The sequence below is a fragment of the Girardinichthys multiradiatus genome, chromosome 23, assembly GCF_021462225.1.
Source record: "Girardinichthys multiradiatus isolate DD_20200921_A chromosome 23, DD_fGirMul_XY1, whole genome shotgun sequence".
NCBI lineage: Eukaryota > Metazoa > Chordata > Actinopteri > Cyprinodontiformes > Goodeidae > Girardinichthys > Girardinichthys multiradiatus.
The window spans coordinates 2,292,335-2,306,725 of record NC_061815.1 but is presented as its reverse complement, the minus strand read 5'-3'; positions in this window follow the sequence as shown (position 1 = coordinate 2,306,725).

Below are 14,391 nucleotides of genomic sequence, written 5' to 3'. Positions count from 1 at the left end.
TCCAGCAGGAGGTGCTCCAGTCCTTTCTGTGGAGTGTCTTAATCAGGACCAGGTCTCCAGGCCTCAGGTTGTTCTGTGGAATTGGAGCAGAATTTACTGGCAGACTACTGGACAACTGTACTTCTTTTGTTTGTAACATTTTATTCATCCATTCAGTTAGTGATGTTTCCTGCTGTGCTTTTCCTGTGTCATCCATTTCTGATGGCAATGGAAAAGGTCTTCCATGTACTATTTCAAATAGAGTGAGACCAGTTTGATTTGGAGTTATTTTCATCCATAATTTAACCAGGGATAGGCATTCAAGCCATGGCCTCCCTGTTTCTTCCATTGTTTTCCTTGATCTATTTTTTATTGTTCCATTTGTTCGTTCAACCAGCCCAGCAGATTGTGGGTGGTGAGAACAGTGGTTTTTTAACTGAAACCCTAATGCTTTAGAGCACAGTTCTATTACATTATTTACAAAATGAGTCCCATTATTTGATCTTATGATTTGTGGGATACCATATGTGGGGAACAAATGTGTCACTAAACTCTTTGCCACTGTGAGTGCATCACAGTGCTTTGCAGGGTATATTTCAACCCACTTTGAAAATGCATCTATGACCACTAAACAATATTTATTTCCTCCTGATCAGGATAACTCTATGAAATCCATGTGTATCGTGTGAAAAGGATGAATTGCTGCTGGGAACTGGCCTCTTTTGGGTCTCATGTTTCCCTGTGGATTATGTTTGCAGCAGATAATACATGATCTACAAATGTTTTTTGCATAGTCAGAAAAATGTATGGTGTGGAAATGTAGATTTACTAAGTGTATCATTGCCCCTCTCGACACATGGGAAACTGTGTGTTGCATGGGCCGCCGTCCTGTACAAATTCTTTGGAAATATTGGTTTATTTTCCAAATGATAAATGTCATCTTTCTTTATGGCCCCTTTATTCAGCCAAGATTTAACTTCTGCAGCTGGTGCAGATTGTTGTGAATCTTTCAGTATATCTGTATCTATGAGATCTGACATTTTCAGTGTGAGGGGAAGCTTCGAAGCTATTTTAACAGAAATGTCAGCGAAGGTGTTCCCCTTTGTTTCCATGGTTTCATCAAATTGATGCGCTTTACATTTACAAAGCGCTATCTTTGCTGGTAGCTGGATAGCTAACAGCAGTCGTTTTAACAGATTAAAATGTGTCAATTCCTTTCCAGATGATGTTTTGAACCCTCTATTTTCCTATATTTTGGCAAAATGGTGAACAGAACCAAATACACATTGGCTGTCTGTATAGATGGTTAGGATTTTTCCTTCATATAATTCACAGGCTTTGATAACAGCATACAGCTCTGCAGTCTGTGCTGAGCATGTATGGGGCAGGGCCTGTGATTCTATAATTTTAGTTTCAGTGGTTAGTGCATAACCAACTCTGTTTTTTCCATATTCATCTTTTGATGCTGATCCATCTACAAAGATTATTTGCGAGTTTTGCAGAGGGGTCTAAGAGATATCTTGCCTAGGTTTTGTGTCTTCTTCAACCTTTGTTTTGCAAGAATGTGGTTTCCCATCTTCTGCTGTTGGAATTAACGTGCTAGGGTTCAGTGCACCACATCTTTGCAGAGTTATATTTGGTTGTGAGAGTAGCAATGAGGTCAATGTGATATACCTTGCATGTGTCAAGAAAGGAAGTGAGGTTTGTAGCAATACAAGTGACACTGAATGAGGAACTTTCAGTGTGAGTGGGTGACAGCACAATTTCAGCTTTCTGCTTCACAGCTTCTGCTGCTGCAGTGCAGTCTTGCACACAAATTGGAAATCCAGATGCCACAGAGTCCAGTTTTTTAGAATAAAATGCTAAAGTCTGTTTTTGGAGCCAAATGGCTGGGTTAATTCAGCTTTCATATAACCCTTACATGCATCTACACAAAGTGTGAAAGGCTGGCTATAATCCGGCAGAGCTAAGGTGACTGTTGTTTGAAGCAGATTTTTTAGCTGTGTGAATGCTGCTTCTCCCTCCTTAGTCCATGTGATTTTGTCTTTTAATGTCATGTCTTTGCCATAGATCCTAGATTGCAAGGGTTGTACAATGACTGCATAGTCTGGTAGCCATTCTCTGCAAAAGTTACACAGTCCCAGAAATGACATCATTTGTTGTTTAGTTCGTGGTTTTGGGGCTTCCTGTATGGCTGTTTTTTCTGCTGCTTAGGAGGGAACGGCCATGTTGTGATAGCATATGTCCCAAATAAATCACTTTCTCCTTACAAAACTGCAGTTTATCCGTAGAGGCTTTGTGCCCTGTCTGGTAGAGATGTTTCAGAACTGTTATGGTAGCTTCCTCAGTGTTGTTGAGTGTCTGAAGCTGTAAGAATATCATCTACATACAACAGGACATACACAGGTACTCATAGAGTATCTTAAGGCTTGTGTATATACATGTGGGCTTTCGCTGAAGCCTTGTGGTAGTCAGGTGTAGGTGTATTTTTTCCCTTTAAACTGAAAGCCAAATAAATGCTGTGACTCTTCATGCAGTGGTACTGTAAAGAAAGCATTGCTAAGATCTACCACTGAGAAATATTTTTTATCTGGAGTTAATGAATGCAGTAATGTATGTGGATTCGGGACGTCAGGAACAACATGTTCCATTATTTCATTTATTGGTCTGAGATCCTGGACCATCCTCCACTTTCCTGTGCTTGCTTTCTGCACAGGAAAGATAGGTATGTTGCATGTAACATCAGGTACTTCCCTTAATATTCCTGACTTCAACATATCATGTATTAGTGGCTTAACACCTTCTTCAGCTTCTGACTTCAAGGGGTACTGGCGAACTAGTGGTCGTTTTTTGGATATTAATTTAACCTTATATGGTGGAAATCCCTTTATAAGTCCTACATCAGTCGATGATTGGGACCACAGTTCAGGTGGGTTTGTCACTTTGCCTCATCCAAATGTGTCTTTGGATGGACTTTGACTGTCCACCCTAGAGGGAATTTCCAGATTGCTGTGTTAGGATCTACTTTCCAGTCAGAGCTTGTTAATGCCTCATATCTCCCTCTTTCAGCATGCTGTATAAAGGTTTCTAATTCTTTCCACTGGCCCCCCACAGGTTTAGTTAATGATAGATGAGGTGTACTGCCGTTAAACTGTTGGAGCTGTCTTCCTGACAGTATGATTAAGGTGGAGGATTTCCCTGTTTTGGGGTCAACATACAGGTGCTGTATGGTAACAGTCTGATTATTTTCTCTGTGAAAAACAGTGTCATACTGACAATCTAGCCCATAGCCACTTGAAAGCCCTTGCAAAGTATATCCCCAAGCTTGAAGAGAAAGCTCCCATTCTGCTCTTATTAGGCAGAGACATTATCAGAGTACATAGGGCTAGAAAACAAGTAAATGGCCCGCATAATGCACCATATGCCCAAAAACTGGATTTGGGTTGGGTGACTGTTGGTGATATACATTGGAGATGTTCATAAGTCATCTGTGGTGTCCTCCTGTTATACCAACATCTTAAAAATTGACGCCCCTCTCTATTTGAGCCATGTCCAAAGAGTTACACAGTTCAAGACCGATATTACTGTGATGACCCCATCTCAGTTCCTTCTTTAAACAAAGGCTTCATCACTCGTGGAGGCTCTGATGGTGATGTCTTCCAACAAACAAAGGATGATGATTTGGAGGCTCCTTCAATAGAGGACATTTAATTCCTTACAATCATGGACAGAGAAGTACAACAGGATGAAAAGAACAACTGGGTCGCTCCTCTTCCTATCAGGCCTTGGCGACCACAGCTTCCAGACAACTGCTTACAGGCACTTAAGCGACTCCACTCACTGCAGCAAAATTTCAGAAAGAAACCTGAGATGAAACAGCAGTTCTTTGACTTCATGGAAAAGATCTTTAGGAATAGGCATGCAGAAGAGGCACTTCCACTGAAACCTGGAGAGGAGCGTTGGTATTTACCTTCCTTTGGGGTTTTTCATCCAAAAAAAACATCTCAAATAAGAGTGGTCTTTGACTCTAGTGCACAGCATAACGGACTTTCCTTAAACCAGGTACTTTTGACAGGGCCTGATCTCAATAATAGCCTTATCGGGGTTCTTCTGGGGTTCTTCTTTTTTTTTTTCTCTTGCTCTCGGTGGAAGACACATGCATTTTCTGTCCTTCCCTCCCTGCTGATCCTTGCTTCTGCTTTTGTCTGTATTTTTCTCAGAGCCTCGCCTTGAATATCCTCCAAACTTGTAAATTATGGATTTGGTCAACGTAATTGGTCAAATTTTTTTTTTTTTCCTACGGGAAGACAGGGTAAAGGAGACCCTCTTGTCCAGGCGGGACGTTCTTCTCTGGAAACACAATGAATTCTTGGCAGCAGTGGAAGATTGTGTGCCTGACTACAATGTCGGTCGTGGATGTAGAAAATGTGTACATATTTGGACTTTGATGACAGGATTTCTGCTTTTTGGAGTTGGTGGTTACCTGGCTTATCGAGTGATTCGCAAAATGTGGGCAGCTGTTCAAAGCATTCCAAAGCTTCTTGCGATGTTAGATGGAGTCTGTAGAGCGATCAACACTCAGACTGAAATGTTAAAAGAGCAGAATCGCAAGTTGGACACGATTCTTGAACAGAATCGCAGCCTGGCAGCGGTTGGACTCAGAGATTAAAGGATATAATCTTGGAGAAGTTGTAGGCTCCAGATCTGCGGAAAATACCAGAAATTTGGCTATTTGAATTCGCAATTGAGACATACCAGTAAAACTCTTAAGGTGGTTGGAAATTCACAACTGCCTGAACCACAACATATATTGTTTTTCTAAATGTGGCTCCCCAATGTGGCCTTGGCAACTTCTGCTAACTGGCTATCAACAAAATATCTCCTGGATGTTATATAAACACGACGCTCTTCCCCAGCACTCCCCACCAGCTGTGTGCTGATAGGACTATGCGGCCGATTGATAAAACTTCCACCTCTCTTCTCAAGGACAGTGGCGCTTCTATCAGTGTTGACAGTCTAATTCTTGCAAACACACTCAGACTTACATTCGCACCCTCAAGATTCCACCGTACCCTTGCTGAATCTTTACTTATGTGTGTGTTGCTTACCCGTGCTGAGGTTTTTTACCAGTGACTCAGCTTCACTAGTTAGAATTCAGTGGAATGATGAGAATTCTTAGCACAAGATGCTTTCCCCTACATAGAGGACTTAATGATATAATTACCTCTTTAGAAAGATTGGTTTAGAACCAGCTCTTACCAGTAAAACCCAAAGGATTATTAATGTTATCTGTATCATTGTAATATTGATCAGAGATTTTTAGATTTCTCAGAAGGATTCATAGATTTTTAGATTTCTTAGCATTTGATTTGTTTTTCTGTGTTCTTTGTGATTGTATTGTAATTGTATGTACAGCGTTTGAGTGTCTCATTACTGAAAAGCACTATATAAATAAACTTACCATACCTTACCTTACCTTCTGAAGGAGCCATCAGATCTGCAGGCTTTTGGATCCTCGGTTGCAAACGATGCCTGAGTAAGCTCATCTTTGAGTGTATCACATGCAGAAAGCTCAGAGGAAGGTGTGAAGTTCAAAAAATGGCATATCTCCCAGCCGACAGGCTTAGCATGTAACCATCATTTTCGAATATCGGCCCAGATGTTTTTGGTCCCTGGCCTGTATCTGCCCGACGAACAAGAGGTGGTCATGCGGAGAGCAAAAGGTGGGCTATTCTATTCACCTATTTAAGTGTTAGAGCTATCCATATCGAGGTCATTGAATCTCTGGATACCTCCAGTTTCATAAATGGATTGAGAAGGTTCCTGGCAATCCGAGGACCAGTGAAGCACATCCTCTCTGATAGAGGAACTAATTTCATCAGAGCCTCAAAAGTCCTAGGTATCCCATCAAACATTGATGGAGGATCTGTGAAGAGAGTTCTTTCAGATCATGACTGTACTTGGACCTTTAACAGCCCACACTCTTCGCATATGGGGGGAGTGTGGCAAAGGTGTCACACGCCGCATTTTGGACTCAATGTTTCTTCAGATGGGGTCTTCCAAACTCACACACGAGGTGCTCGTAACCTTCATGGCAGAAGTCACAGCCATTGTAAACAAAAGACCATTAATTCCTTTCTCCTATGACCCTATGGATCCGTTCATTCTTACACCTGCAACATTGTTAACGCAGAAAGTGGGTCCTTGTCTGGCTCCTGTTGGAGACTTGGACAACAAGGACTTGTCACAACGGCAGTGGCGCAGGGTCCAAAGTCTGTTGGACATATTCTGGGACAGATGGCGCAAGCAGTATTTATCTACTCTGCAACCTCGCAAAAAGTGGACAGGTGAACATAGAAGCTTAAGACCAGGAGATGTTGTACTCCTGAGAGATAATGCAGTGAAACGAAATGTCTGGCCTGTGGGCATCATTGCTGAGGTGTACCCCAGTAAAGATGGACTTGTTCGGAAAGTTCAGGTTAGAGTGGCAAAAGAAGATGGCGTAAAGTTGTTCTTAGGTCTTGTGAGTGAAATAGTTCTGCTTATTTCTTCAAAGGAGTAAATGTTTGAGAAAGTTGTGAAAGGTGAAACGTTTGTAGTTTCAGACGGGGAGTGTGCGGTTGCATGTCAATTTGTTGACATGGTTTATACTATAGAAGTGTTCAGTTGTTGCCATCTAGTGGCGGAATTTATGTACTACAATTAGGAGTCTGCCGTTTTTGATGATGTCATGAAAATCAGACAAGGCAGGTGAATACAAAGCATGGTTTTCTCTCAGAAACACTGCAACTTCGATTCAGTTGGTCTTTGAAAGGACTGTTGGTATGTATTACATTTGCAATGGATATTTTGTTGACTAAGAATAATTTAGCCAGTTATAAAAGCATACTTCTTTTATAAGAACTTATACAGCCTTGAGCTAAATATTTTCTCTGTACTCTGTATATTTTCATTGTACTTTTAAGAACTGTATTGTTTGCTACAGTGTATTATTTCAGAAAGTGTGTATATTCTTTTCTCAGTTTTACATCTCTCCAACTGGCTTCAGTAAAGTGTCAATGTAAGCCTTCTTGTCTGTGTGGTCATTTTGGAGAGGAGTTTATCTGAATGTCGACTCCAACAAGGCGATGGAGGTTGAGGACATGACAGGAGCTATAATTGATTTATTTCAATTATGTAATATTAGACTGAAATTGTTCTAAAACCCCTCGGGGCTTAACAGGTTAAAAAACTTGGTACGTGGCAGTGAGTAACAGATGGAAAGGTGTTTCCTGTTACCAGTCTGAAGAATAAATGTATGCTGGACAAGTAAATCTGGATGATAGAGGTACATAGATAGAAAAGCGGAAAAATATAAAAACTTTTTAACCAATTTGAATAAATAACTGAATCTGACTGCACTGTTCGATAGTTAGGATTAATTGGAATGTACAGGGGTTGGACAATGAAACTGAAACACCTGGTTTTAGACCACAATAATTTATTAGTATGGTGTAGGGCCTCCTTTTGCGGCCAATACAGCGTCAATTCGTCTTGGGAATGACATATACAAGTCCTGCACAGTGGTCAGAGGGATTTTAAGCCATTCTTCTGGCAGGATAGTGGCCAGGTCACTACGTGATACTGGTGGAAGAAAACGTTTCCTGACTCGCTCCTCCAAAACACCCCAAAGTGGCTCAATAATATTTAGATCTGGTGACTGTGCAGGCCATGGGAGATGTTCAACTTCACTTTCATGTTCATCAAACCAATCTTTCACCAGTCTTGCCATGTGTATTGGTGCATTGTCATCTTGATACACGGCACCGCCTTCAGGATACAATGTCTGAACCATTGGATGCACATGGTCCTCAAGAATGGTTCGGTAGTCCTTGGCAGTCTAGCACAAGTATTGGGCCAAGGGAATGCCATTATATGGCAGCCCAAACCATCATTGATCCACCCCCATGCTTCACTCTGGGCATGAAACAGTGGGTGGTACGCTTCTTTGGGGCTTCTCCACACCATAACTCTCCCGGATGTGGGGAAAACAGCAAAGGTGAACTCATCAGAGAACAATACATGTTTCACATTATCCACAGCCCAACATTTGTGCTCCTTGCACCATTGAAACCGACGTTTGGCATTGGCATGAGTGACCAAAGGTTTGGCTATAGCAGCCCAGCCATATATATTGACCCTGTGGAGCTCCCGATGGACAGTTCTGGTGAAAACAGGAGAGCTGAGGTGCACATTTAATTCTGCCGTGTTTTGGGCAGGTGTGGTTTTATGTTTTTCGGATATAATCCGGGTTAGCACCTGAACATCCCTTTCAGACAGCTTCCTCTTGCGTCCACAGTTAATCCTGTTGGATGTGGTTCGTCCTTCTTGGTGGTATGCTGAAAGTAGTAAAAGGCTTCCAGGGGGACTGGTCTTGTGTGTTGTGCAAGTGGCTGGTGCTGGGGTTTCTTCACAACAGCGTGCACGTTCACAAGTGTTTAGGGTGATTTATTTGCTGTACTTGTTTTTTTTTTTTATTATTATTATTTTTTTTTTTAGAACCAGTTCTACCTGCTCGGACTGCCCTCCCCTGCTGGTAGGACTCAGTGCTGCGGCTTTTCCCTTCCCGTTCAGTTACGTCAGCCCAAACCATCATTGATCCACCCCCATGCTTCACTCTGGGCATGAAACAGTGGGTGGTACGCTTCTTTGGGGCTTCTCCACACCATAACTCTCCCGGATGTGGGGAAAACAGCAAAGGTGAACTCATCAGAGAACAATACATGTTTCACATTATCCACAGCCCAACATTTGTGCTCCTTGCACCATTGAAACCGACGTTTGGCATTGGCATGAGTGACCAAAGGTTTGGCTATAGCAGCCCAGCCATATATATTGACCCTGTGGAGCTCCCGATGGACAGTTCTGGTGGAAACAGGAGAGCTGAGGTGCACATTTAATTCTGCCGTGTTTTGGGCAGGCGTGGTTTTATGTTTTTCGGATATAATCCGGGTTAGCACCTGAACATCCCTTTCAGACAGCTTCCTCTTGCGTCCACAGTTAATCCTGTTGGATGTGGTTCGTCCTTCTTGGTGGTATGCTGACATTACCCTGGATACCGTGGCTCTTGATACATCACAAAGACTTGCTGTCTTTGTCACAGATGTGCCAGGAAGACGTGCACCAACAATTTGTCCTCTTTTGAACTCTGGTATGTCACCCATAATGTTGTGTGCATTTCAGTATTTTGAGCAAAACTGTTTTCCTACCCTGCTAATTGAACCTTCACTCTCTGCTCTTACTGGTGCAATGTGCAATCAATGAAGACTGGCTACCAGGCTGGTCCAATTTAGCCATGAATCCTCCCACACTAAAATGACAGGTGTTTCAGTTTTTATTGTCCAACCCCTGTAGACTGATTATAACCATTGGAAAAGAGAAGGGGTCGCACAGGTAGCAGAAATGGAGGATGTGTTTGCACCTCAACCATAACTGAGCCTGTTTAGGCTAAACCTGACTCCCCCTTACTCCATCCAACGGTGAGGCAGGAAGGCAGAGGTAACAGTATTTGGCGAGTGTTGTTTCCTGTTGCATTGTGTGAAAGATGGGTAACTTTAAAATGGGCTAAGTCAATTCAATGGAATCATAGATTTCAAGTCAGGTACAGAGTCCAACAGTGAGATCAAGCCTTGATAAAAGAATACTGGGATTCAATGTATCAAAGGCAGCAGTTAAATCTAAAAGAACCAAAACAACAGAGCGGACTGAGTCAACAGTTAAAAGATTATTAAAAACTCCTAAAAGAGCCGTCTCAGTCTTATGACGTGATCTAAAACTAGATTGAAACTCTTCACAAATTTGATTATTGAGAAAGGACTTAAGTTAAAGTACTAAAAATTTCATTATAGTAGATCTTATTTTGTTTCTTCTAACAGATAAATCATTGTCTCATTTTCTATATCACAGAAACCTGCCACTTTAACAAGGGTGTGTTGGAGAGTCACTGTTGTTTTTTATACCTGTGTGTACCGCACCTTTATGCACAATGCAAAGGCACACATCTAGCAAAGGTTGCTATGAATCAACTGGAGCTCGTCTCTGCATATTACCTAATACATTATGAAGCTGCCATCGGTTAAAGTAACCCAGGCTGTAATCAATCTTTGCACTTAAACAACAAGCTGTCACACATTCTTGAAGTGAAGCTGAATTAATTTTCTGCTGGACTATGCAGGTTTCTACCTCTCCACCCAAGTGTCCTGTGTTAACAATTTATGAGGGACTTCCATACAAGAAGGGACTATTGTATATCTTTCATGCAACACAACACAGCCATATAAGAAATTCCCTGTGTATTGAATCTGTGTGTCCTTGTCAGTTTAAATATGCAAATAGACTAATAGGAAAGTTGTAAAGGTACAAAGAATGTATGGAGCTAAATTGGGGCCATAAAGTTTGTTCAAAAGAAAAAAAATTGAAACTGAAAAATTAAAGTTTGTTCAAAAGTAAAAAATTTGAACCTGAAAAATAAACGTTTGTTCAAAAGACAAAAATTTGAACCTGAAAAATTATTTGGAACCTCCCCAACCAAAAATGTGAAAACTGGAAAAACGTTTTGCAACTGAAAAAAACACCAGAGGGCTGTAACAGCTTTCTCTCTCTCTCTCTCTTTCTCGCTGAGCTCCGTTCGGAAACTACCGCCGCTGAGTCTGGCTGTTCTTCTGCTTTACGTTGAGAGTATGGAGAACTCTAACTTGGACTTAAAATGCTGTGCAAATATGTCAAGATCATATTGGCTCCTCTGAGATTTGTGTAAGCTGCTTCTATCGGTGAAGCATGTTATCTTTAAAAACCAATCACATACATATAGAATATCGATGATGTGTTATAGATAATTCAAGTTCCCATGGTCCCTGAATGCAACAGCTGGGAATATGTTGTTCAGCCACTGTGTTGAGCTGTCAGTCATGATTCCACATCCCCGTGATCTGAGGCCACGACCCCCATGCCAAAACAGTGCCAGAAGTTTGAAACCAAAAGAATAAAATCTGCAAGTGCAAAAAACAAACTTGAATCTGAAAAGTAGTTTTGAACTTTCTTTTTCAGTTTAACATCTTTTTTTTTTCAGTTGTAAAACTGAACTCAATTTTTTTTGGGGAAGGTTCAAAATAATTTTTCAGGTTAAATGTTTTTTTTCTTTTGAACAAACTTTATGGCCCCAATTTAGCTCCATAGAAATGGTATAACGCAAGCAGAATTTGGAAGTGATCAATAATCCCTTATACTGCTGCTATTATAAAGAAAAACGCCGCAACTGAGTTAATGCACATGTATACAACATACATGCTTACATGATTATCACCATACATTGAACATACTAATATAGGCTTGTGTGCATAGCTTTACAAATGCAGCTTATTTTGTTATTCTTTATATCGAACTGGAGTTACCTGCTTTTGATCCATATGATTTTGGTCTATAATGACATGACAGCATTATGCAGCTCCAGATCCATAATGCAGATTTCCCATTCCATCTCATTCCACAGATGCTCCACTGGATTGAGAATTTCAGTTACTGTGTAGGCCAATGGACTACACAGTCCATACAGTAAACGTTTGTCATGTTCAAGACACCAGTTTGATATGGTTTTGATATGATTTCAGATTTGTAACATGTTGCATTATCCTGCTGGAAGCAGCCATTAGAAGATGGGTACACTGAGGTCATTAAGGGATGCAGATAGTCAGCAACACTACTTGATTAGGTGCGGTGTAAGGTTTAAATTATGCCCAGCTGGTACTAAGAGGCTGAAGGTGCACCTAACAAATATCCCTCACACCTTTACACCACCACCACCAGCCTGAACTGTTGATACAAAGCAGTATGAGTACTTCCTTTCATATTGTTTTTGCCAAGTTCTGACACTATCACATGGTAGTGTCAGTGTCATGTTCTGGAATCAAAACTAATCAGACCAGACAACATTTTTCCATTCTGTTGTGTCCAGTTTTGTTGAGCCTGTGAAAATCATGGCCTCTGTTTCTTGTTCTTCGCTTACAGGACAGGCACCTGGAGTGGTCCTCTGGGACTGTAGCTGCTTTTGTCAAGTCAAGTCAAGTTTATTAATATAGCGCTTTTCAGCAACAAGGCACTCAAAGCGGTTTAATCTAAGGTTTAATTTGGCACTGACCTCACATCTGGTGAAGATCCTGGAGAGGCTGGTCCTCAACCTTCTTGGCCCACTGGTGAGGTCTTTATTGGATTTATTGAAGATTGCCTAGCAACCTGATGTACCAGGAAGAAGCTGGCTCCCAGTCATTGATAACACCTGAGCATTTAATTAACTGCCAGCAGGGGCGCTAGGTATAAAAGGAGGCTTTTTTTTAAACAGCCTCCTCCTACTTCAACCTGGTGGCAAACCAGCCTCAGTGCTACTTGTTTGGTGTTCACAAATTCACTGACTCAAACACAGTGCATGGAGTTTTCCTGCTTGTACCTGGGGTGAGGTGGTAATTTCACCTACCCAGGGGCTTGAGGCATAACGCTTTTTATATCCAAGTACCAATTGTCTGCACAATAGAAATTACTGCCAGGGTGATCCTCCTCCTGCTGTTGGGCCGGAAGGTGCGCTCTGACTCGGGTGGAGTAATTTGGAAGGTCTGGTAGGTGAAAGCTGCCTGTTCCTCTGCACTTTATCATTTTTCTACCCCACTATATTAAATAAAATTTATTTTCAGAGGGAGAGCTGCTGCAGCTAAGTGGAGACCCTGCTGCTTTGTCTACCCTGCATTGTCTGCCCTGTTTTGTCTACCCTGCTGGTTGTCCAGTTTGGAGGTTTTATTGTGTCTTGCTATTGGCCTTAATTTTATGGCTTTTAATTAAGGCCCTGATTTTAATGAGTGTATGTGCTAGAGGTTGGTAGTAGTGCTGGTAGTTCATTTGTTTTCCTAAATGGTAATTGGTAATTTTTAATATTTTTTTTTAATAACCCCACCCTCTTTTTCTGTTGTCCAGGCTGAGTGCTGAAAGTAGTAAAAGGCTTCCAGGGGGACTGGTCTTGTGTGTTGTGCAAGTGGCTGGTGCTGGGGTTTCTTCACAACAGCGTGCACGTTCACAAGTGTTTAGGGTGATTTATTTGCTGTACTTGTTTTTTTTTTTTATTATTATTATTTTTTTTTTTAGAACCAGTTCTACCTGCTCGGACTGCCCTCCCCTGCTGGTAGGACTCAGTGCTGCGGCTTTTCCCTTCCCGTTCAGTTACGTTTTTTTTTTTTTTTTGTATGTTTCTTTTTGGGAGAAATAAGTAGAAATAAAATGAACCTTTTTAATTGTTTGAATTGTGGAACTACAGGTCCTTCTCAAAATATTAGCATATTGTGATAAAGTTCATTATTTTCCATAATGTCATGACGAAAATTTAACATTCATATATTTTAGATTCATTGCACACTAACTGAAATATTTCAGGTCTTTTATTGTCTTAATACGGATGATTTTGGCATACAGCTCATGAAAACCTAAAATTCCTATCTCACAAAATTAGCATATCATTAAAAGGGTCTCTAAACGAGCTATGAACCTAATCATCTGAATCAACGAGTTAACTCTAAACACCTGCAAAAGATTCCTGAGGCCTTTAAAACTCCCAGCCTGGTTCATCACTCAAAACCCCAATCATGGGTAAGACTGCCGACCTGACTGCTGTCCAGAAGGCCACTATTGACACCCTCAAGCAAGAGGGTAAGACACAGAAAGACATTTCTGAACGAATAGGCTGTTCCCAGAATGCTGTATCAAGGCACCTCAGTGGGAATTCTGTGGGAAGGAAAAAGTGTGGCAGAAAACGCTGCACAACGAGAAGAGGTGACCGGACCCTGAGGAAGATTGTGGAGAAGGGCCGATTCCAGACCTTGGGGGACCTGCGGAAGCAGTGGACTGAGTCTGGAGTAGAAACATCCAGAGCCACCGTGCACAGGCGTGTGCAGGAAATGGGCTACAGGTGCCGCATTCCCCAGGTCAAGCCACTTTTGAACCAGAAACAGCGGCAGAGGCGCCTGACCTGGGCTACAGAGAAGCAGCACTGGACTGTTGTGGTACAAAGTACTTTTTTCGGATTAAAGCAAATTCTGCATGTCATTCGGAAATCAAGGTGCCAGAGTCTGGAGGAAGACTGAGGAGAAGGAAATGCCAAAATGCCAGAAGTCCAGTGTCAAGTACCCACAGTCAGTGATGGTCTGGGGTGCCGTGTCAGCTGCTGGTGTTGGTCCACTGTGTTTTATCAAGGGCAGGGTCAATGCAGCTAGCTATCAGGAGATTTTGGAGCACTTCATGCTTCCATCTGTTGAAAAGCTTTATGGAGATGAAGATTTCATTTTTCAGCACGATCTGGCACCTGCTCACAGTGCCAAAACCACTGGTAAATGGTTTACT